This window comes from Helianthus annuus, chromosome 11 (genome assembly GCF_002127325.2).
Source record: "Helianthus annuus cultivar XRQ/B chromosome 11, HanXRQr2.0-SUNRISE, whole genome shotgun sequence".
Classification (NCBI taxonomy): Eukaryota; Viridiplantae; Streptophyta; class Magnoliopsida; order Asterales; family Asteraceae; genus Helianthus; species Helianthus annuus.
This window is the reverse complement of record NC_035443.2, coordinates 162,547,179-162,571,825: the sequence shown is the minus strand read 5'-3', so window position 1 is coordinate 162,571,825 and position 24,647 is coordinate 162,547,179.

Below are 24,647 nucleotides of genomic sequence, written 5' to 3'. Positions count from 1 at the left end.
TGTAATACACATGGTTTTTAAAGATATAACTCTTTTTTAGATCTATTCAACACGTGTAATATACGGGGTTTTTAAGTATGTAATATTTTTTTATCATTTGGTAGACTATTCAACCCGATTATACACGGTTTTTTTAAAGATACGATATTTTTAGTATTTAGTTTACAAAATTACATTTATTTAAGCTGTGTAATACACATGTTTTTAAAGATATAACTTTTTTTATTATTTGATATATAAAATTACATTTATTTAAACCGTATTATATGCGAGTTTCATAAAGATATAACTTTTTATTATTTAATATATAAAATTACATTTATTTAACCCGGGTAATACACGGGGTTCTAACCTAGTTATGAATAATATTAGTAAACACATGTATGTTATTTTGAAAATTATAAATAATTAAAATAGAAGTTGTCTACTTTAAATTGTTATGTTTAATAAAACCATTAACTCTTATGTGTAGTAAAAGATGTATTAAAATAAAGCGCTACATTTTCACGGCTATAATAGATATGGATATAGATTTTTAATAATATATATTCATTAATTTAATAAAAACTTTAATTGCACAATTACAATTTTTTTTTTCAACAATCGACAAATGAACCATTTGTGTTCTTAAAGTTTATTCGTAGAGAGAATTAGTGAGAAATGAAGGAGATAGAAAAAAGAAACATGCCTTCTGTTTTATATATAAAGGCGAAGGGTGGAAAATTTGTGGGTGTAAGTGATTTACTCAAGATTCACTTGTTAAAATCTTTAATTTGAGCAGAGCTTAAATAAGCTCAAGCTTTTATTATAACCTTATAAAGAAGCAACAAACTTATGCATATTAAGGTTGTACAATTGGTTTTGGGAGATTTTTTAAAAAAAAATTGGAATTTTCCTTTTTAACCCTAAGGTTTTAATCTTTCACAATTTAAGTTTAAAGTTTTAATCTTTGTTTCATTTTTAACCTTAAAGTTTTAATCTTTGACAATTTAAGTTTATAGTTTTAATCTTTGTTAATTTAACCCCTTTGATTAATTTTATTTTTCACTTCTAATTCAAAAGTTTTCATCTTATACAACTTAACCCCTTTGATTAATTTGATTTTTCACTTCTAATTCAAAAGTTTCCATCTTTTGCGATTTAACCACTTTGATTTTTTTTTTTACTTATTTGTTGTAATCTTGCCTTTGAGAGTTTTCCAAAGAAAAAATGGTTATGCATATGGTTGTTGTAACCTTGGCTTTGAGGGTTTTTAAAAAAAAATGATTTTTTAACTTTTCACTCAAATGTATTTCATATGGTTATGCATATGATTGTCGTAACCTTGGCTTTGAGGGTTTTTTAAAAAAATGATTTTTTAACTTTTCACTCAAATGTATTTCATAAATTACCTTTAACGCAAAACTACTTGTTTTTTACTTTTAACATAAAACTTTTTATCTTTTGCAATCTATCCTCACAACTTTTTTTACTTTCAACTTTGGTCCTTTATAATTTTATTTTCCGCAAATTTTTTCGCTTTATGCTTCGTTCAAAATTTTTGTGACTAAACACATCGAAACGTGCGTCTTTGGTTTAACGTTTTTATGTTTCGTTCTAAATTTTGCGAGTTAACACGACGCAACGCATATGTGTGGGTGAACGTTTTTACATCGTCTATTTTTTCCCGTTTGAAAGGTTCAACATAAAATGCGCGTCCTAAATCGACTTAGTTATAACTAAAGAATCCCCGCCGCATTGCGGCGGGTCGTAATTCTAGTTGAGAATTAATTAATAAACAAGCCCAGGCCCACATGTAACACCTAACCTAAAACTAGGACGGTCATGCATAGTTGATACCTGACTTAGCATATGTTTAACTTTCTTTATAAACTTGCTAATCCTATCACATATGTTTAAAAAGATTTTTATGTTAGCATAATATATGCTGGTGAGCTCATGCATAGTTATAGAAAACAATCATTTCTTTTATAAACAATGAACAATACTAAATCTATTTACATGATACACATAGGTTGGTACATGGCTTCGTTACCTTAGCATGTCCACATTTACTTTTACAGGTGTGGGTATACATCCTCACAACCTTACATACTAAACAAATACCCGTACTGGGTTGGCGTACTGTCATTATATAAGACGGTGGCATACTGCCTATTATGAGCGTATTTTACTACTGGGCAACCCATATTCAGAGGGCTCACCGCGGTTTCCCCAGCCTCAATACCTCATTACGTATCCATGGATCCGGAATACCCCAATGCCCATGCATGTATGATACATCGCATTCATTTATAAGAGTGTTAAGTCTTTTTAGAAATACATATGGATAAACATTATACTCATTTAATGCATAATATGATTTAATCTCAAATTAGAGTATTAAGTCTTGGGTAAATTACACTTTTCGTCCTTTATGTTTATATCATATTGCAATGGATAACCTTTAACTTCAATAATTACAGTCACAATCCTTTATTTGGAAAACTCAGTACATCTTTCGTTTTTTAGTACTAACCTGGTTACTTTTTATGGTTAAATCAAGTCATGTGCATTACACATGAGGGTATAGTTGTCTTTTTACCAACACACTTTTGGCGGGAAAATAAGCCCCTTTTAAGTATTAACGCGGGAATCCGATGAACACTCTTTATCTCATTCTCTCTCACAGTTGAAGTGCGTTTCCGTGAGAAGAAATCTGGATATGGAGGGACATCGATACGATTGCTTGATTAACCCTATTGGGGCCGCCCGATCAATGTTCGAGAAGGCGGTGGCATCTGGTGCAGATCCGACATCGTTTGACGGTAAAGATTGGGGAGTATCAGATCTATTTCGAGAAAATCTTTTTCAAAACGACGTCGTCAGTCATGTGATTCTAGGGTTTATGAATTTCAAAACGACGACGTTCTAGTGTTTATGATTGTTACTACTTTTTTAAACCACCCTGATGTTTTCGGGGTGTTGATTTTTTTTTAAATTTCTTCGTTGGATTAATTTTATTTTAAATATTGTTGAATGATTTGAGTATTTGATGGTAATTTTTTAGGTTCCGATTCTGACTCATTCAACGGTTAAATGGGTTTAAGCGAATTCGTTAGTTCGGTTTCGTGGGTGGGATGATACAAGATATGTTAGGAAATGAATGCTATGTTGGTGCTTATAAGGTAAGGTTAGTCTTGGGTTATTCAAATTTTGAAACAATTAGAACGGGTTCAAAAGAGATGCTAATGTATAACCTATGATCACCACCATTTGAATCTTGTATTAACTTATGATTGTTGTTTTAATTTATATTTTGTAGAATGAAGGGACATGTAATACCAACAAATTTACAGATGTTTCTCAATTTCCCATGTGTCACACCCTGAAATATCAGAGCTTGCCGTGACTGGACCGGTATCTTCATTGCACAGCGGAAGCAAATAAGCTAAGACTTCTAGAAAGTGAACGCCCACTAAGTACTCGAATTCCTCAATGGTTCTCCTATTCCAACCGTGCCATAATTTGAGAAAGTAACCTGAGAAAGAAACATGCGAAAAATTAAGATAAAGTTGAGCGAGTTCATAGTTTGTATGTAAAAGATTTAAAATAAATCTTTTTGAATAACCAGTTTTTAAAGTATTGTTTTAGAAAACGAAATAAAAATTCATTTTCTTTGGCATGTTGAATGAAAACTTTGTATTTGTGAAACCTTGTATGTGTAAAGCGTTAAGTTTGTATAACCTTGTATCTGTAAAGTTTTCGTGTTTGTAACACCTATGTGGCTGTCAATCTCTGCTCAAGACAATGACAAACATGCCTGCATGAGTCTGTATATTGGACTCGTCAGTCCTTAAGATGAAGGCCTTAGGTGCATGCAAGTTTTGGGTTGTTGTATGTGGGACACACAGTCTCCGTTGTTCTTGTACAAGACTAACCAGTCCAATTGTTTGTATGTGGGACCTCCAGTCCCTTTGTAACTAGGACCAACCCCGTCACTAGTATCTGTAGCTCATGCATGTTTCCTAACTGTTTATGTTTTTGTAAAAATCGATATGTTTTGCATAAGTTTTTCGTAAACCATTTGAGTTCAATGAAAATCACAAATCATTTGTGTTAGTTAAAACGTGTTGTAACATGGTTTAGAAATATATAGTTTTTGTTCATTCAAAAACCTCGTATGTTCTTGCAAAATGTGCTTGTCTAAAAATATGCAATCTTTGTTCATCGAAAACTTTGTATTTTTCTACAAAACGTGCATGTCTTTCCACCCCGAAAACATTTATAAAAATGTAAAACTGTAAAAAGGTATGGTTATGAACTCACCTGGATTTCCATGTGCAAAGCTAGCTAATTATGATTCTGTGGAGTCGTTTCCAAAACGTGATTCGCTAGCGTGCATTCTACAATATCCCTAACACGGAATTTCTTATAAGTTTCTAAATAAACGATATAACTAAACTACATGTCACCAAGCTCTACCGAATCGTTAACCGAACGATTTGATGGTAAGTTGTTAATGTAGGATCGTTTGGCGACCCGAATGAGTCGATCAGAGGTGTTTTCGTCAATTACAGGTGCGGAAAACAAGTAATCAACGTAGGAATAGCTTGTATATCACTTTAAACTTCTTTTCTATTGATTTGACGATGAATACAACCTGTTTTCGATCCGGCAGCACTTCGGTACGAAAATCAGGAACGTTTCAAATGAACTCGCTCAAAGGGTATATATAGGGCTTTGGGACCGCTTATTGGACAGGCCCAATAAGCGGCCCAACATGACATATGAGCGACCCAACATGTTGTCACATGAGCGGCCCACATAGATTGACACTCGAGCGGCCCACAAATCCTATTTGACTAATGAGCGGCCCAAAACCTAATGAGCGATCCAACTATATAAAATCTATACAATTACACATTTTCTCTAATTTCATGCCCAGATCTAACTTCTAAGACTTATGACTCGATACAAGACGTAATCAGCAGATGTAGTGCACCAACAGACTCCCCCTCAGATGTTGATGGAGTCGACTATCGAGTCACACCATGCTGTATCTTCACATCTTCAGTCTTGATCAGTCTTCGAGCTTTTTCTTTTTCTATCTACAGACTCCCCCTCTCGATTTACTGGTATTCACATCTTCAGTAACATCTTCAGGATCGACGCCTGGCTTTCCTGCATAGACTCTACCTCAAAGTAAATTTCTTTTACAAATTAATTTCAACAACTATGCACTAACATTTGACTCTCCTCAAAAACAATCTATGATGAACCACTTGAAGAAGGTTAGAATTAACAAAAACAATCAGATTTACACAAACACTCCCCCTCAAACGTTGCTCATCATGTTTAGCATTCAGAATTTTGAAAATCAGATTTCCAATATCAGTTGTTGAAAATCTTTTTTTTTGTTTTTTTTTTAATTTAAACTAAAACACACTAAAAATCTTTTTGGATTTTCTGAAAAACATTTTCAGACATCACTTGCAGATAAAACATAAAGAAATGTAATATTTACAAACACTATTTTTGTGAGTTTGTGCAAGAGGATCATATCAGTTTTGAGATCAATCACGAACACCGTTAAGCTTGATTTCATTTTAAGTTTTAAACAATTTACCTAGATTGTCATTACATTGTCAACACAAAGTTCAATCGATTCGAGATATGATATTAATGTTTTAGAAACTTGGACTTAATTGTGTATCACTCCACTTGAATATACTCCCGTATCCAGATTTCAATGTTCAGATTTACAGGTAAATATACTACAACTGATATCTGTATATAATTTAGGTTATGCGAGGGCTGAGGGATCTCAGGTCGATACTTCCGTATGCGCAGAGAGATATCAGCTTCGACTTAAAGGTGTGTTCCCTTTAGGAGATCTTTTCTGCTACAACAACTGATTATCAATTTTATTGTCTAATCAGCTGAGGGTTTAATGCTGTGTTTCAAGCATTTTGCAGCAAGTATTATCCGAGGACTAGGTCAGAACTTCCATTCAGCAGAAGTCCCGGGATAATACCCCAGATATCATAGAGTATACAAACCTAGTAAATCAGAAAACGAAACCTTTCAAACGAGATTTCAGGGGTTACCTATATATCCAAGAATAGTTACCCACAAATTAAGCAAGTTTGAATTTAGATTTATATCTCGTTTCAATTTACTAATTGTGCGAAAATCTACTGACATATCCGCAGTAAGATTGTTTAACACTTTTTAAACTTTTCAAATCTTTAGCGTGCCGTGATAATCCACTGATGTACTATCATTTCCTCTTTTTAGCAACAAAAACTCATTTTGGATTTTATCATGTTTTTGGCTTTTTCAAATTTTTAAATGTTTTTGGATTTTCTGAAATTTCCCTACTCCCCCTAAAATGCAAACACATTTCAAAGAGAATTTGAAAACTTCTTAAACTCTTTACCCACTTGTAGACAGAAAATGAAGAATAAACTGTACAAAAATTTGACAACTGATATCGAATCACATCAAATCTCAATTCTTCCTGCATAAACAATCAGAACTCCCCCTATCACAAATCATTTTCTCATTCAGATTTCAAAACACTTAAGTTTGTTTTAATCAAAATGATTTTTCCAGAAAATGAATTTGTGTTGATAAAAACCATTTGTAGGTTTAAAAACAGGGGATGTGGTTCATCATCTTGTCTTATTTTTGATCAAGAATAGTAAATCAAGTACAAATTAATGTCCCTGATTTACCATTTGCCTTTTAGTTCACAAATACAGTATCATTTGTAAATGTAAACATCTCAAACTATAAACACAAATACCACTTGTAAACCAAAGTTACCACTTGTAGGAACAATGGTTACCACTTGTAGGAATATGACCTCTACATCACCATTTTATCAACCAACATGCCGATTCCTGCTTCGCACTTACCAACCTGGAAGCTCCGGCAAAGTCCTTCAACCTGTAAAACATCCAAACATTAATCTCAATCATACATACAATCATTTCAAAAGCTAGAATGATGCCGATTCCTGATCCACGATATAAACTTGGGATCTCCGGCATAGTCCTAAGACTATTATGGAAAACAAACATCCATCCAAGTCTTCTCAGACTTGATGGATTTCAATTCCTGAGCAGTCGGGTTGTATGTAGCCTTTTTTGTGGCGTAAAAATCTTTAACCCCTTTAGCTCTCCCACTCAACATCTTCCCAAATATCTTTTTAACATTCCCGTTGAATGTTTTCTCGACATCAAATTCATCCTTTTCTCTGTAAAACTGATTTGAAATCTCAGTTTTTCCAACTTTCTTCTTTACTTCCTCAAACTTCAATGATGGAAACTCCTCATCATTTAGTGAAAACTTCTTCTCAACCTGTGGCTCTTCTGGCTTTGTGGAACCAGATTCATTGCCGGCATTCACTTCATCTTTCTTCGCAACCCACACCTGGTTGTCTTTTCCTTTCTTCTCATACTTGTTCTTTTGTGAACATTCACCAACCTCGAATTTTGAATTCTCAAAAATTCTAAGTTTTTCAGTCGATGGTTCAACATCAACAACTTTCTCTTTCAACTTCTGAGAAACTCCCTGTTTTGCTTTGGCATTCCGTGTACAGTTCCATGCAATGTGACCGACTTCATTGCATCTGTAACAGGTTCGAGTCTCTCTTTGATAACAAATCTCAACTCCATTCTTCTTTCTCTCAGCAAGAAACTCCTGGTTTGAGTCTCTAGAACGGTTTCTTCTGTTCTTCATCTGAGCTTCCACCTGATACAAATTCAAATTTTGTTTTAGAGTTTTTCATATTTTTATCATTTTCTGGTGGAACAAAACCAAGACCTTTCTTTTTGTAGCTACGATTTTGGTTAGGTTTCTTTGGAAAACCAGGACCAGAATTGTAACCTTTTTTCTTGTTTAAACGTTGTTGAACTCTAGAAGTATATTTTTTAGATTTTTCAAAATTTTTCAAAACTTTTAGTTCAGGAATATTTACCTCTACTAGTTTAAAAGTTTTGTTGATTAGATCCGTTTTAACACTTAATATTGGAAACTCTTTGTTGTAATATAATTTGTCAGAATCATTCAAAGTATAAACAACTTCGAATGTTTCATCATTCAAATTTGCTTTTGATAACAAAAACTCTTTACTATAAGACTGTTTAACCGACGAATTTTGACTGTTGACTGACGACTTTGACCCTCCAGACTCAGACTTTGACTCTGTCTCCTCATCAGTGTCCAACACCTGATCGACCACCCTTTTGATTAATTCAGACTCATGATCAGTATCAGATGAGGTAAATGTCACATCAATGTTTTCTGGTAAGACGTCAGTTGTGTCGATTTTAAGCTGTATATTGACTGCTTTTGCAAGTTTCTCCTCATTTGGTTTCCTAGGTGAATACCCATCCCAAATTGGAGGCGGACACTTGTTATAGCTAACAGTCGGTTTCTTACCATAGTTTTTCTTTTCTTTCAGCTTCTCGTCTTGAAAAACTTCCATACCTGCAACAGTTGGGTAGACACGATCAATAAGATAATCAGAGGTAGAATAGCTCAACAATAACCTCCTAATCCTCTCATTTTCAATCTTTTCGGTTTCCAACTCTTGCTTCCATTTGGCACTCTCTTCAATGTAGAAATTTATGGCTTTTTGCTTCGACATTAAAGTTGCATTCATCATTGTCAGCGCCTGTTCTCTCTCAGTGTTTGTTGTTTGTAGACCAGTTACTGTTTTGTTCAATACGTCGTACGATTCCTTCACGTAGTTGAGATTGAACAATAACTGCTCTTTCTTCTTTTCATACTCAGCAATGATGTCATCTTTAGCTGCACAATCCTTGCATGCTTCTAAACACTTCTCACATGGCTTGACAACTTCAACAATCTTTTCCACTTCGATTGTCTTAACAACTTCAATCACTTTCTCTACTTCAATCACCTTTTCTTCTTTCACAATCTCGGTAATCTTCTCAGCTGCACTCTCAGCATTTTGAGCATTGCCTTCAGATTCAGATTGTTGTTCTTTAGCAGCTCGTTTTTCCTTCAGTTTCTCCATTTGCTCTGCAAAATAGAAATGAAAACTTTCAGGAGACAGATGAGATTTTGCAATATTTATGTGTTTATCTTCCTCATCATCACTGCTACTATAATCCGGTGATTGATCAAAATGTACAGGCTTATCAGAATCACCATCTGATATATCAGAAACAGACAGTGTTTTGTCAAAAACAACTGTTTTTTCTGTAACAGTTTCATTTTGTACACTCTCGTCAGAACTTGATAAACTCTCGTCTGAACCTTCTGAAATTTCTCCAGATCTTTCTGAAAGTTCATCAGTACTCTCAGAATTTCCATCAGACACAACAGAATATTCATCCTCACTAGACATTTTCACTCCAATCGATTTCATCCAAGTAGTAAACAAATCTGGCTCTTGGACAATCTTGGCAATGAATACTTTGTATTCTCCCTTCTCATCAACAACATATCCCAACTGAAACCTTCTGGTAGTTTCTCATCATCTTGATCGATAATGCGTTCTGCTATGGCTCCGGATGGTATATAATCATTCCAGCTAAAATCTACCAAACATGCTCTTTTGGGATCTTCAATCTTTCTCCCATGAGCTGTCTGAGGTTCCTGGGATTGCCCGACTTGCTGATAGATAGCTTTGCGGTAGTAGTCATCTTTCCCGAATGGATTCTGTGCTCCGCTAGCTTCTCTTCCTTTGCACTCCCGCTTGAAATGGCCTTTCTCCCTGCAACGAAAACAAGTAACTTTAGATTTATCAAAACCTAAAGTTGAAACATGAGCATCAAGAAAGTCATTTCTCCCGGTAATAGTTTTGAATTTCTCAGCCCGACGAAGAACACTTGCAAGACACCATTTGATATCCATGAGTTCCATTTCCTCAGCGTCTATCTGATTGTAATCCTCTTTGGTAAGCATAGGATTTCCGATCCGACCAGCGACTAGACCTTCATAGGATAACAGAACTGAACCCAGAAGTGCCATATGGTCTTTCGCAGTGTCTTCAGAGAAGCTTTGACCTTCTGGAAGATTAAGAGCTATGTTGCATTGAATCACATATCCGTTCCCAGTTCTTGTACTCTGAGACTGAAAACTCGTGTTAGTTTCTTTCGGATTCACACTCGGGAACGATGAAAACCCACTGCTACTCTTGTTTGAACCCTGATCAACTTTGTCTGATGAATCTCCAGCACTGAAAGCGGTTTGAATTTTCGGACTTCTTTCACTTTCAGAAACTAGAACACTTCCTTTATAGTATATTTTAACATCCTGTTGACCACTCGAGCTATTCATCCGAGCTATCTTCTGTTGTTCCAGATCCTGCCCCTCTAACTTCTCAATAAACTGCCCGATTGTTAGTTTGTCATAAACACCCGTGTTTTTCAATATCATCAAATACGTTCCCCACTCTTTCTGGGGTAACGCATCCGCCAATTTATCAACCCATTCCTCACGACCTTTTTCAACTCCTAACATCGATAATGATCGCACCAAGTGACAGTATCTCTCGATTAGCTTTTTAGTATCCTCTCCCGACAAACTGCTAAACAAATCAAATTCCTTTTTAAGCAATGCCTTTTTGCTTTTGAGCATACTTTGACTACCCTCGAATTTTACTTTAAGAGCATCCCAAATTGATTTAGCAGTTTTGTCATGCTGTAGCAGAATGAATATGTCTTCTTTAATCGCCTGCTGTAACAAACTGATCATCATTTTCTCTGCCTTGTACATTGCACGTTCTTGATCTGTAAATTCGGATATTTGTTTAGTAACTTGCAATTCTGTTTTAGGCAATGTGTATTTTTCCAATATGCACTCCCACGATCTGAGATGATTTGCCTGAACCCAGTTTTCAAAGCGATCTTTCCACCCGTAGTATTCTTCAATACTCATCAGTTTCGGGGGTTTCTGGGTGGTTCCCGTCTCGTTTTCAATACTCATGGCTTGAGCAATTGCGGCTGGAGTACTCGGTGTAGCAAAGGCGTTGTAAAACTCAGAATTCATGATGACTTAGCACAATATTCAATGCAGCTGACAGAAAAGCGGTCCAAAGGAATTCTTAAAAGCGATCCAGACAATGTATTTGGAGCGATCCAAAACTTTTCACTTGAGCGGTCCAAGAATGATGTTCGGATGAGCGGTTCAACACTTATCAATTCGAGCGGTCCAGGATTTGACGTATGAGCGGTCCGGATGAGCGATTCAAGTCAGACCGAACGAATGAGCGGTTCACAAATGTGCTGTTCGAGCGGTTCACACTTGAAATAATTTGGAGCGGTTCAAGTAATTCGACCGAATAAGCGGTCCAATGATCGTCCGGATAAGCGGTTCAAAACACTAAATACGAGCGGTTCAAGCTAGGTCCAATAAGCGATCCAGAGTTGTTCAGAAAAGCGATCCAACTTCGGACAACAGATTAACCCACTATTTCTTTGAATTTCAACACCAAACTTTCAAGGGTTTGTCTTTATACCATCGCGCACAATCCCTAAGATTTTCAGCAAGTTTTGACCGTGGAAAATGTCTGAATCTGAAAAAGAATGAGTAGAAGACAGAATTTTTGACGATTTCCAGCTATTTCCTGTAAACTCCTCCTCCTGAAGCTCTGATACCACTTGTAGGATCGTTTGGCGACCCGAATGAGTCGATCAGAGGTGTTTTCGTCAATTACAGGTGCGGAAAACAAGTAATCAACGTAGGAATAGCTTGTATATCACTTTAAACTTCTTTTCTATTGATTTGACGATGAATACAACCTGTTTTCGATCCGGCAGCACTTCGGTACGAAAATCAGGAACGTTTCAAATGAACTCGCTCAAAGGGTATATATAGGGCTTTGGGACCGCTTATTGGACAGGCCCAATAAGCGGCCCAACATGACATATGAGCGACCCAACATGTTGTCACATGAGCGGCCCACATAGATTGACACTCGAGCGGCCCACAAATCCTATTTGACTAATGAGCGGCCCAAAACCTAATGAGCGATCCAACTATATAAAATCTATACAATTACACATTTCTCTAATTTCATGCCCAGATCTAACTTCTAAGACTTATGACTCGATACAAGACGTAATCAGCAGATGTAGTGCACCAACAGACTCCCCCTCAGATGTTGATGGAGTCGACTATCGAGTCACACCATGCTGTATCTTCACATCTTCAGTCTTGATCAGTCTTCGAGCTTTTTCTTTTTCTATCTACAGACTCCCCATCTCGATTTACTGGTATTCACATCTTCTGTAACATCTTCAGGATCGACGCCTGGCTTTCCTACATAGACTCTACCTCAAAGTAAATTTCTTTTACAAATTAATTTCAACAACTATGCACTAACATTTGACTCTCCTCAAAAACAATCTATGATGAACCACTTGAAGAAGGTTAGAATTAACAAAAACAATCAGATTTACACAAACACTCCCCCTCAAACGTTGCTCATCATGTTTAGCATTCAGAATTTTGAAAATCAGATTTCCAATATCAGTTGTTGAAAATCTTTTTTTTTTGTTTTTTTTTAATTTAAACTAAAACACACTAAAAATCTTTTTGGATTTTCTGAAAAACATTTTCAGACATCACTTGCAGATAAAACATAAAGAAATGTAATATTTACAAACACTATTTTTGTGAGTTTGTGCAAGAGGATCATATCAGTTTTGAGATCAATCACGAACACCGTTAAGCTTGATTTCATTTTAAGTTTTAAACAATTTACCTAGATTGTCATTACATTGTCAACACAAAGTTCAATCGATTCGAGATATGATATTAATGTTTTAGAAACTTGGACTTAATTGTGTATCACTCCACTTGAATATACTCCCGTATCCAGATTTCAATGTTCAGATTTACAGGTAAATATACTACAACTGATATCTATATATAATTTAGGTTGTGCGAGGGCTGAGGGATCTCAGGTCGATACTTCCGTATGCGCAGAGAGATATCAGCTTCGACTTAAAGGTGTGTTCCCTTTAGGAGATCTTTTCTGCTACAACAACTGATTATCAATTTTATTGTCTAATCAGCTGAGGGTTTAATGCTGTGTTTCAAGCATTTTGCAGCAAGTATTATCCGAGGACTAGGTCAGAACTTCCATTCAGCAGAAGTCCCGGGATAATACCCCAGATATCATAGAGTATACAAACCTAGTAAATCAGAAAACGAAACCTTTCAAACGAGATTTCAGGGGTTACCTATATATCCAAGAATAGTTACCCACAAATTAAGCAAGTTTGAATTTAGATTTATATCTCGTTTCAATTTACTAATTGTGCGAAAATCTACTGACATATCCGCAGTAAGATTGTTTAACACTTTTTAAACTTTTCAAATCTTTAGCGTGCCGTGATAATCCACTGATGTACTATCATTTCCTCTTTTTAGCAACAAAAACTCATTTTGGATTTTATCATGTTTTTGGCTTTTTCAAATTTTTAAATGTTTTTGGATTTTCTGAAATTTCCCTACTCCCCCTAAAATGCAAACACATTTCAAAGAGAATTTGAAAACTTCTTAAACTCTTTACCCACTTGTAGACAAAAAATGAAGAATAAACTGTACAAAAATTTGACAACTGATATCGAATCACATCAAATCTCAATTCTTCCTGCATAAACAATCAGAACTCCCCCTATCACAAATCATTTTCTCATTCATATTTCAAAACACTTAAGTTTGTTTTAATCAAAATGATTTTTCCGGAAAATGAATTTGTGTTGATAAAAACCATTTGTAGGTTTAAAAACAGGGGATGTGGTTCATCATCTTGTCTTATTTTTGATCAAGAATAGTAAATCAAGTACAAATTAATGTCCCTGATTTACCATTTGCCTTTTAGTTCACAAATACAGTATCATTTGTAAATGTAAACATCTCAAACTATAAACACAAATACCACTTGTAAACCAAAGTTACCACTTGTAGGAACAATGGTTACCACTTGTAGGAATATGACCTCTACATCACCATTTTATCAACCAACATGCCGATTCCTGCTTCGCACTTACCAACCTGGAAGCTCCGGCAAAGTCCTTCAACCTGTAAAACATCCAAACATTAATCTCAATCATACATACAATCATTTCAAAAGCTAGAATGATGCCGATTCCTGATCCACGATATAAACTTGGGATCTCCGGCATAGTCCTAAGACTATTATGGAAAACAAACATCCATCCAAGTCTTCTCAGACTTGATGGATTTCAATTCCTGAGCAGTCGGGTTGTATGTAGCCTTTTTTGTGGCGTAAAAATCTTTAACCCCTTTAGCTCTCCCACTCAACATCTTCCCAAATATCTTTTTAACATTCCCGTTGAATGTTTTCTCGACATCAAATTCATCCTTTTCTCTGTAAAACTGATTTGAAATCTCAGTTTTTCCAACTTTCTTCTTTACTTCCTCAAACTTCAATGATGGAAACTCCTCATCATTTAGTGAAAACTTCTTCTCAACCTGTGGCTCTTCTGGCTTTGTGGAACCAGATTCATTGCCGGCATTCACTTCATCTTTCTTCGCAACCCACACCTGGTTGTCTTTTCCTTTCTTCTCATACTTGTTCTTTTGTGAACATTCACCAACCTCGAATTTTGAATTCTCAAAAATTCTAAGTTTTTCAGTCGATGGTTCAACATCAACAACTTTCTCTTTCAACTTCTGAGAAACTCCCTGTTTTGCTTTGGCATTCCGTGTACAGTTCCATGCAATGTGACCGACTTCATTGCATCTGTAACAGGTTCGAGTCTCTCTTTGATAACAAATCTCAACTCCATTCTTCTTTCTCTCAGCAAGAAACTCCTGGTTTGACTGTCTCCAGAACGGTTTCTTCTGTTCTTCATCTGAGCTTCCACCTGATACAAATTCAAATTTTGTTTTAGAGTTTTTCATATTTTTATCATTTTCTGGTGGAACAAAACCAAGACCTTTCTTTTTGTAGCTACGATTTTGGTTAGGTTTCTTTGGAAAACCAGGACCAGAATTGTAACCTTTTTTCTTGTTTAAACGTTGTTGAACTCTAGAAGTATATTTTTTAGATTTTTCAAAATTTTTCAAAACTTTTAGTTCAGGAATATTTACCTCTACTAGTTTAAAAGTTTTGTTGATTAGATCCGTTTTAACACTTAATATTGGAAACTCTTTGTTGTAATATAATTTGTCAGAATCATTCAAAGTATAAACAACTTCGAATGTTTCATCATTCAAATTTGCTTTTGATAACAAAAACTCTTTACTATAAGACTGTTTAACCGACGAATTTTGACTGTTGACTGACGACTTTGACCCTCCAGACTCAGACTTTGACTCTGTCTCCTCATCAGTGTCCAACACCTGATCGACCACCCTTTTGATTAATTCAGACTCATGATCAGTATCAGATGAGGTAAATGTCACATCAATGTTTTCTGGTAAGACGCCAGTTGTGTCGATTTTAAGCTGTATATTGACTGCTTTTGCAAGTTTCTCCTCATTTGGTTTCCTAGGTGAATACCCATCCCAAATTGGAGGCGGACACTTGTTATAGCTAACAGTCGGTTTCTTACCATAGTTTTTCTTTTCTTTCAGCTTCTCGTCTTGAAAAACTTCCATACCTGCAACAGTTGGGTAGACACGATCAATAAGATAATCAGAGGTAGAATAGCTCAACAATAACCTCCTAATCCTCTCATTTTCAATCTTTTCGGTTTCCAACTCTTGCTTCCATTTGGCACTCTCTTCAATGTAGAAATTTATGGCTTTTTGCTTCGACATTAAAGTTGCATTCATCATTGTCAGCGCCTGTTCTCTCTCAGTGTTTGTTGTTTGTAGACCAGTTACTGTTTTGTTCAATACGTCGTACGATTCCTTCACGTAGTTGAGATTGAACAATAACTGCTCTTTCTTCTTTTCATACTCAGCAATGATGTCATCTTTAGCTGCACAATCCTTGCATGCTTCTAAACACTTCTCACATGGCTTGACAACTTCAACAATCTTTTCCACTTCGATTGTCTTAACAACTTCAATCACTTTCTCTACTTCAATCACCTTTTCTTCTTTCACAATCTCGGTAATCTTCTCAGCTGCACTCTCAGCATTTTGAGCATTGCCTTCAGATTCAGATTGTTGTTCTTTAGCAGCTCGTTTTTCCTTCAGTTTCTCCATTTGCTCTGCAAAATAGAAATGAAAACTTTCAGGAGACAGATGAGATTTTGCAATATTTATGTGTTTATCTTCCTCATCATCACTGCTACTATAATCCGGTGATTGATCAAAATGTACAGGCTTATCAGAATCACCATCTGATATATCAGAAACAGACAGTGTTTTGTCAAAAACAACTGTTTTTTCTGTAACAGTTTCATTTTGTACACTCTCGTCAGAACTTGATAAACTCTCGTCTGAACCTTCTGAAATTTCTCCAGATCTTTCTGAAAGTTCATCAGTACTCTCAGAATTTCCATCAGACACAACAGAATATTCATCCTCACTAGACATTTTCACTCCAATCGATTTCATCCAAGTAGTAAACAAATCTGGCTCTTGGACAATCTTGGCAATGAATGCTTTGTATTCTCCCTTCTCATCAACAACATATCCCAACTGAAACCTTCTGGTAGTTTCTCATCATCTTGATCGATAATGCGTTCTGCTATGGCTCCGGATGGTATATAATCATTCCAGCTAAAATCTACCAAACATGCTCTTTTGGGATCTTCAATCTTTCTCCCATGAGCTGTCTGAGGTTCCTGGGATTGCCCGACTTGCTGATAGATAGCTTTGCGGTAGTAGTCATCTTTCCCGAATGGATTCTGTGCTCCGCTAGCTTCTCTTCCTTTGCACTCCCGCTTGAAATGGCCTTTCTCCCTGCAACGAAAACAAGTAACTTTAGATTTATCAAAACCTAAAGTTGAAACATGAGCATCAAGAAAGTCATTTCTCCCGGTAATAGTTTTGAATTTCTCAGCCCGACGAAGAACACTTGCAAGACACCATTTGATATCCATGAGTTCCATTTCCTCAGCGTCTATCTGATTGTAATCCTCTTTGGTAAGCATAGGATTTCCGATCCGACCAGCGACTAGACCTTCATAGGATAACAGAACTGAACCCAGAAGTGCCATGTGGTCTTTCGCAGTGTCTTCAGAGAAGCTTTGACCTTCTGGAAGATTAAGAGCTATGTTGCATTGAATCACATATCCGTTCCCAGTTCTTGTACTCTGAGACTGAAAACTCGTGTTAGTTTCTTTCGGATTCACACTCGGGAACGATGAAAACCCACTGCTACTCTTGTTTGAACCCTGATCAACTTTGTCTGATGAATCTCCAGCACTGAAAGCGGTTTGAATTTTCGGACTTCTTTCACTTTCAGAAACTAGAACACTTCCTTTATAGTATATTTTAACATCCTGTTGACCACTCGAGCTATTCATCCGAGCTATCTTCTGTTGTTCCAGATCCTGCCCCTCTAACTTCTCAATAAACTGCCCGATTGTTAGTTTGTCATAAACACCCGTGTTTTTCAATATCATTAAATACGTTCCCCACTCTTTCTGGGGTAACGCATCCGCCAATTTATCAACCCATTCCTCACGACCTTTTTCAACTCCTAACATCGATAATGATCGCACCAAGTGACAGTATCTCTCGATTAGCTTTTTAGTATCCTCTCCCGGCAAACTGCTAAACAAATCAAATTCCTTTTTAAGCAATGCCTTTTTGCTTTTGAGCATACTTTCACTACCCTCGAATTTTACTTTAAGAGCATCCCAAATTGATTTAGCAGTTTTGTCATGCTGTAGCAGAATGAATATGTCTTCTTTAATCGCCTGCTGTAACAAACTGATCATCATTTTCTCTGCCTGGTACATTGCACGTTCTTGATCTGTAAATTCGGATATTTGTTTAGTAACTTGCAATTCTGTTTTAGGCAATGTGTATTTTTCCAATATGCACTCCCACGATCTGAGATGATTTGCCTGAACCCAGTTTTCAAAGCGATCTTTCCACCCGTAGTATTCTTCAATACTCATCAGTTTCGGGGGTTTCTGGGTGGTTCCCGTCTCGTTTTCAATACTCATGGCTTGAGCAATTGCGGCTGGAGTACTCGGTGTAGCAAAGGCGTTGTAAAACTCAGAATTCATGATGACTTAGCACAATATTCAATGCAGCTGACAGAAAAGCGGTCCAAAGGAATTCTTAAAAGCGATCCAGACAATGTATTTGGAGCGATCCAAAACTTTTCACTTGAGCGGTCCAAGAATGATGTTCGGATGAGCGGTTCAACACTTATCAATTCGAGCGGTCCAGGATTTGACGTATGAGCGGTCCGGATGAGCGATTCAAGTCAGACCGAACGAATGAGCGGTTCACAAATGTGCTGTTCGAGCGGTTCACACTTGAAATAATTTGGAGCGGTTCAAGTAATTCGACCGAATAAGCGGTCCAATGATCGTCCGGATAAGCGGTTCAAAACACTAAATACGAGCGGTTCAAGCTAGGTCCAATAAGCGATCCAGAGTTGTTCAGAAAAGCGATCCAACTTCGGACAACAGATTAACCCACTATTTCTTTGAATTTCAACACCAAACTTTCAAGGGTTTGTCTTTATACCATCGCGCACAATCCCTGAGATTTTCAGCAAGTTTTGACCGTGGAAAATGTCTGAATCTGAAAAAGAATGAGTAGAAGACAGAATTTTTGACGATTTCCAGCTATTTCCTGTAAACTCCTCCTCCTGAAGCTCTGATACCACTTGTAGGATCGTTTGGCGACCCGAATGAGTCGATCAGAGGTGTTTTCGTCAATTACAGGTGCGGAAAACAAGTAATCAACGTAGGAATAGCTTGTATATCACTTTAAACTTCTTTTCTATTGATTTGACGATGAATACAACCTGTTTTCGATCCGGCAGCACTTCGGTACGAAAATCAGGAACGTTTCAAATGAACTCGCTCAAAGGGTATATATAGGGCTTTGGGACCGCTTATTGGACAGGCCCAATAAGCGGCCCAACATGACATATGAGCGACCCAACATGTTGTCACATGAGCGGCCCACATAGATTGACACTCGAGCGGCCCACAAATCCTATTTGACTAATGAGCGGCCCAAAACCTAATGAGCGATCCAACTATATAAAATCTATACAATTACACATTTTCTCTAATTTCATGCCCAGATCTAACTTCTAAGACTTATGACTCGATACAAGACGTAATCAGCAGATGTAGTGCACCAACAGACTCCCCCTCAGATGTTGATGGAGTCGACTATCGAGTCACACCATGCTGTATCTTCACATCTTCAGTCTTGATCAGTCTTCGAGCTTTTTCTTTTTCTATCTACAGACTCCCCCTCTCGATTTACTGGTATTCACATCTTCAGTAACATCTTCAGGATCGACGCCTGGCTTTCCTGCATAGACTCTACCTCAAAGTAAATTTCTTTTACAAATTAATTTCAACAACTATGCACTAACATTTGACTCTCCTCAAAAACAATCTATGATGAACCACTTGAAGAAGGTTAGAATTAACAAAAACAATCAGATTTACACAAACACTCCCCCTCAAACGTTGCTCATCATGTTTAGCATTCAGAATTTTGAAAATCAGATTTCCAATATCAGTTGTTGAAAATCTTTTTTTTTTTTGTTTTTTTTAATTTAAACTAAAACACACTAAAAATCTTTTTGGATTTTCTGAAAAACATTTTCAGACATCACTTGCAGATAAAACATAAAGAAATGTAATATTTACAAACACTATTTTTGTGAGTTTGTACAAGAGGATCATATCAGTTTTGAGATCAATCACGAACACCGTTAAGCTTGATTTCATTTTAAGTTTTAAACAATTTACCTAGATTGTCATTACATTGTCAACACAAAGTTCAATCGATTCGAGATATGATATTAATGTTTTAGAAACTTGGACTTAATTGTGTATCACTCCACTTGAATATACTCCCGTATCCAGATTTCAATGTTCAGATTTACAGGTAAATATACTACAACTGATATCTGTATATAATTTAGGTTATGCGAGGGCTGAGGGATCTCAGGTCGATACTTCCGTATGCGCAGAGAGATATCAGCTTCGACTTAAAGGTGTGTTCCCTTTAGGAGATCTTTTCTGCTACAACAACTGATTATCAATTTTATTGTCTAATCAGCTGAGGGTTTAATGCTGTGTTTCAAGCATTTTGCAGCAAGTATTATCCGAGGACTAGGTCAGAACTTCCATTCAGCAGAAGTCCCGGGATAATACCCCAGATATCATAGAGTATACAAACCTAGTAAATCAGAAAACGAAACCTTTCAAACGAGATTTCAGGGGTTACCTATATATCCAAGAATAGTTACCCACAAATTAAGCAAGTTTGAATTTAGATTTATATCTCGTTTCAATTTACTAATTGTGCGAAAATCTACTGACATATCCGCAGTAAGATTGTTTAACACTTTTTAAACTTTTCAAATCTTTAGCGTGCCGTGATAATCCACTGATGTACTATCATTTCCTCTTTTTAGCAACAAAAACTCATTTTGGATTTTATCATGTTTTTGGCTTTTTCAAATTTTTAAATGTTTTTGGATTTTCTGAAATTTCCCTACTCCCCCTAAAATGCAAACACATTTCAAAGAGAATTTGAAAACTTCTTAAACTCTTTACCCACTTGTAGACAAAAAATGAAGAATAAACTGTACAAAAATTTGACAACTGATATCGAATCACATCAAATCTCAATTCTTCCTGCATAAACAATCAGAACTCCCCCTACCACAAATCATTTTCTCATTCAGATTTCAAAACACTTAAGTTTGTTTTAATCAAAATGATTTTTCCGGAAAATGAATTTGTGTTGATAAAAACCATTTGTAGGTTTAAAAACAGGGGATGTGGTTCATCATCTTGTCTTATTTTTGATCAAGAATAGTAAATCAAGTACAAATTAATGTCCCTGATTTACCATTTGCCTTTTAGTTCACAAATACAGTATCATTTGTAAATGTAAACATCTCAAACTATAAACACAAATACCACTTGTAAACCAAAGTTACCACTTGTAGGAACAATGGTTACCACTTGTAGGAATATGACCTCTACATCACCATTTTATCAACCAACATGCCGATTCCTGCTTCGCACTTACCAACCTGGAAGCTCCGGCAAAGTCCTTCAACCTGTAAAACATCCAAACATTAATCTCAATCATACATACAATCATTTCAAAAGCTAGAATGATGCCGATTCCTGATCCACGATATAAACTTGGGATCTCCGGCATAGTCCTAAGACTATTATGGAAAACAAACATCCATCCAAGTCTTCTCAGACTTGATGGATTTCAATTCCTGAGCAGTCGGGTTGTATGTAGCCTTTTTTGTGGCGTAAAAATCTTTAACCCCTTTAGCTCTCCCACTCAACATCTTCCCAAATATCTTTTTAACATTCCCGTTGAATGTTTTCTCGACATCAAATTCATCCTTTTCTCTGTAAAACTGATTTGAAATCTCAGTTTTTCCAACTTTCTTCTTTACTTCCTCAAACTTCAATGATGGAAACTCCTCATCATTTAGTGAAAACTTCTTCTCAACCTGTGGCTCTTCTGGCTTTGTGGAACCAGATTCATTGCCGGCATTCACTTCATCTTTCTTCGCAACCCACACCTGGTTGTCTTTTCCTTTCTTCTCATACTTGTTCTTTTGTGAACATTCACCAACCTCGAATTTTGAATTCTCAAAAATTCTAAGTTTTTCAGTCGATGGTTCAACATCAACAACTTTCTCTTTCAACTTCTGAGAAACTCCCTGTTTTGCTTTGGCATTCCGTGTACAGTTCCATGCAATGTGACCGACTTCATTGCATCTGTAACAGGTTCGAGTCTCTCTTTGATAACAAATCTCAACTCCATTCTTCTTTCTCTCAGCAAGAAACTCCTGGTTTGACTGTCTCCAGAACGGTTTCTTCTGTTCTTCATCTGAGCTTCCACCTGATACAAATTCAAATTTTGTTTTAGAGTTTTTCATATTTTTATCATTTTCTGGTGGAACAAAACCAAGACCTTTCTTTTTGTAGCTACGATTTTGGTTAGGTTTCTTTGGAAAACCAGGACCAGAATTGTAACCTTTTTTCTTGTTTAAACGTTGTTGAACTCTAGAAGTATATTTTTTAGATTTTTCAAAATTTTTCAAAACTTTTAGTTCAGGAATATTTACCTCTACTAGTTTAAAAGTTTTGTTGATTAGATCCGTTTTAACACTTAATATTGGAAACTCTTTGTTGTAATATAATTTGTCAGAATCATTCAAAGTATAAACAACTTCGAATGTTTCATCATTCAAATTTGCTTTTGATAACAAAAACTCTTTACTATAAGACTGTTTAACCGACGAATTTTGACTGTTGACTGACGACTTTGACCCTCCAGACTCAGACTTTGACTCTGTCTCCTCATCAGTGTCCAACACCTGATCGACCACCCTTTTGATTAATTCAGACTCATGATCAGTATCAGATGAGGTAAATGTCACATCAATGTTTTCTGGTAAGACGTCAGTTGTGTCGATTTTAAGCTGTATATTGACTGCTTTTGCAAGTTTCTCCTCATTTGGTTTCCTAGGTGAATACCCATCCCAAATTGGAGGCGGACACTTGTTATAGCTAACAGTCGGTTTCTTACCACAGTTTTTCTTTTCTTTCAGCTTCTCGTCTTGAAAAACTTCCATACCTGCAACAGTTGGGTAGACACGATCAATAAGATAATCAGAGGTAGAATAGCTCAACAATAACCTCCTAATCCTCTCATTTTCAATCTTTTCGGTTTCCAACTCTTGCTTCCATTTGGCACTCTCTTCAATGTAGAAATTTATGGCTTTTTGCTTCGACATTAAAGTTGCATTCATCATTGTCAGCGCCTGTTCTCTCTCAGTGTTTGTTGTTTGTAGACCAGTTACTGTTTTGTTCAATACGTCGTACGATTCCTTCACGTAGTTGAGATTGAACAATAACTGCTCTTTCTTCTTTTCATACTCAGCAATGATGTCATCTTTAGCTGCACAATCCTTGCATGCTTCTAAACACTTCTCACATGGCTTGACAACTTCAACAATCTTTTCCACTTCGATTGTCTTAACAACTTCAATCACTTTCTCTACTTCAATCACCTTTTCTTCTTTCACAATCTCGGTAATCTTCTCAGCTGCACTCTCAGCATTTTGAGCATTGCCTTCAGATTCAGATTGTTGTTCTTTAGCAGCTCGTTTTTCCTTCAGTTTCTCCATTTGCTCTGCAAAATAGATATGAAAACTTTCAGGAGACAGATGAGATTTTGCAATATTTATGTGTTTATCTTCCTCATCATCACTGCTACTATAATCCGGTGATTGATCAAAATGTACAGGCTTATCAGAATCACCATCTGATATATCAGAAACAGACAGTGTTTTGTCAAAAACAACTGTTTTTTCTGTAACAGTTTCATTTTGTACACTCTCGTCAGAACTTGATAAACTCTCGTCTGAACCTTCTGAAATTTCTCCAGATCTTTCTGAAAGTTCATCAGTACTCTCAGAATTTCCATCAGACACAACAGAATATTCATCCTCACTAGACATTTTCACTCCAATCGATTTCATCCAAGTAGTAAACAAATCTGGCTCTTGGACAATCTTGGCAATGAATGCTTTGTATTCTCCCTTCTCATCAACAACATATCCCAACTGAAACCTTCTGGTAGTTTCTCATCATCTTGATCGATAATGCGTTCTGCTATGGCTCCGGATGGTATATAATCATTCCAGCTAAAATCTACCAAACATGCTCTTTTGGGATCTTCAATCTTTCTCCCATGAGCTGTCTGAGGTTCCTGGGATTGCCCAACTTGCTGATAGATAGCTTTGCGGTAGTAGTCATCTTTCCCGAATGGATTCTATGCTCCGCTAGCTTCTCTTCCTTTGCACTCCCGCTTGAAATGGCCTTTCTCCCTGCAACGAAAACAAGTAACTTTAGATTTATCAAAACCTAACGTTGAAACATGAGCATCAAGAAAGTCATTTCTCCCGGTAATAGTTTTGAATTTCTCAGCCCGACGAAGAACACTTGCAAGACACCATTTGATATCCATGAGTTCCATTTCCTCAGCGTCTATCTGATTGTAATCCTCTTTGGTAAGCATAGGATTTCCGATCCGACCAGCGACTAGACCTTCATAGGATAACAGAACTGAACCCAGAAGTGCCATGTGGTCTTTCACAGTGTCTTCAGAGAAGCTTTGACCTTCTGGAAGATTAAGAGCTATGTTGCATTGAATCACATATCCGTTCCCAGTTCTTGTACTCTGAGACTGAAAACTCGTGTTAGTTTCTTTCGGATTCACACTCGGGAACGATGAAAACCCACTGCTACTCTTGTTTGAACCCTGATCAACTTTGTCTGATGAATCTCCAGCACTGAAAGCGGTTTGAATTTTCGGACTTCTTTCAGTTTCAGAAACTGGAACACTTCCTTTATAGTATATTTTAACATCCTGTTGACCACTCGAGCTATTCATCCGAGCTATCTTCTGTTGTTCCAGATCCTGCCCCTCTAACTTCTCAATAAACTGCCCGATTGTTAGTTTGTCATAAACACCCGTGTTTTTCAATATCATCAAAT